Raw genomic sequence first — 2,084 nt, 5'->3', positions numbered from 1 at the left:
AGAGAGGGAGGGAGGGAGGGAGGGAGGGAAGGAGAGAGAATGAGAGAGAGAGAGAGGGAGGGAGGGAAGGAGAGAGAGAGAATGAGAGAGAGAGAGAGGGAGGGAGGGAAGGAGAGAGAGAGAGAGAGAGAGAGGGAGGGAGGGAGGGAGGGAGAGAGAGAGAGAGAGAGAGAGAGAGAGAGGGAGGGAGGGAGGGAGGGAGGGAGAGAGAGAGAGGGAGGGAGGGAGGGAGGGAGAGAGATGCAGACAGAGAACGGAGGGAGCGGGGAGCCCCCAGCGGGGGTAGGACAGAAGAGGGAGGGAGAGTGAGGCGGGGCGGGCGGGCGCACCCAGGGAAGGGTGGTGGCACCAATCAGGCACATTCTCAGGAGGTCACCACTTTAAATCTTAATTGGTTGCCTTTTCAATATCATTTACGGGCTGGTGTCCCTGCCTCTCTCTCTAGTTAAGAAGGTGTCGTGTCAAACTCTATTACCTTGCTGGACATGTTTCCCTTAAGTTAAAAAAAACGGGGGGGGGGAGGAAGAAAAAAGAAAGAGATGGAGGCATCAGCGGCGGTTTGAGGGTCGATAAAGCTTTTAGATTTGGAGACGTTTTCTGGGAGCCCATTTCCTGCGGCTAAGAGTTGTTAATGGAGCTTAAGGAATTCTCTGAGACTAGGCGGGCCGTGAGCCGTATATTTCCCGCACCCCTTTCCCTGTCGGGTCTGGATATGCTGCTGTCAGACTCGCTTAATGAAAAGTAACGCGCCGCTGATTACAGTTTTATTTGGGCTCTATGTAAAGAGCGCCGTTAATTTAGCATCCCTTCCTCGGTGTGTTTGAATTGGCCACGCCTGAATGGCTGAGCACACGGTCCCCAGCGCTCCTTCCCTGACAGCTTCCCGGGGAGGGAAGTGCGGCCCCGTCCCCCAACCTCGACCTTTCCGCCAGCACCGACTCCTAGAATCCGGGCCCCAGGTCCTGACTCTCCACTCCCCACTCCTTGAGGGCATCCTGTCCCCGCCCCCTGCCTACTGAGGGGATCTCCCTCCTGACCCCCTGGGAGCGCACAGGCCAGAGGGTGGGTGAGGATGCCAGCCAGCCTTCCAGAGTCCTCCCCCCAAAGGTAAGGGGGAGGTCTAAGTGACAGCTCCTGGGGACAGTCCCTTGACCCCCTGATGTCTTTATTTCACACAATTTTGCAGATGAATGAAATAAATCTCTCTCAGCATCACCAAGATCTGGGGGCTCCTGCAATGTGGGATTCTGACCTCGAGGTTCGAGGACAAGACGGGCTTTGTGCCCCACAGACCCTTTCCAGAGTGTGAGGTCTCCAGGGCAACAGGAGTGGTCAGCGGCGGAGCCCTCTGGGCCCTGGGCTGGCAGAGGTGGGCGGGGGTCCAGACCCAGGCGCATCTCCCCGCCCCCGCACTAGGGGCCCGGGCCGCGGCCCCCACAGCCCCTATCCTGCCCGCCGCGCCGCCTGCGTCAGCGAAGCCTCATTTTTGCTGAAAATGTCTGGCTTTGTCTGGGGCTGGGTTGGGGGCGCAGGGGCAGCAGCCCTCGGCCGCATTAATATTCCTGGCGCCCCAGCCGCGGCCGCGACGCGTCTCCCCCGAGACTCCACTTTCGCTATTACTGTCAAGTACCCTTGACTCTTTATTTTTGCCCTTTTATCTATTACAACTAATTCGAGTTCTTTTGCCCTTTTCAGTCTAAGACGTGGGCTTTCTGCAAAGCCTCCCCCTGCCAGCGAGCTCTCGGAGCGCGGAGCCTTTAGAAATTGAGGGGTTTACTGTCAAAATGAAAATTTCACTTCAAATTATCTTGGCTGATGCTCGCTCGCCAGGCCGGGGGCTCCCGCCGCAGCCTTTTGACAGGCGCATCAGCCGCGAGCTTCCGAGTCTCGATAATATCATCCAAGAGAGCGAAAGTCAATACGGTGACAGCGCGCGGGCGGATACAATCCAATTACCGCGCGGCCGGGACAGGCCTGGGGCTCGGCGCCCGCTCGGCCACCCGGGGTCCGGGACCGCCCCCTTCTCGCCTGGGCTGGGGTTCCGGGGCCGGTCGCTCGGGGGCCGGGGTCCAGCGCTCCGGGGT

The sequence above is a fragment of the Suricata suricatta genome, chromosome 6, assembly GCF_006229205.1.
Source record: "Suricata suricatta isolate VVHF042 chromosome 6, meerkat_22Aug2017_6uvM2_HiC, whole genome shotgun sequence".
Lineage (NCBI taxonomy): Eukaryota > Metazoa > Chordata > Mammalia > Carnivora > Herpestidae > Suricata > Suricata suricatta.
The sequence above is the reverse complement of the archived record's forward strand: the minus strand, read 5'-3'. Positions refer to the sequence as shown.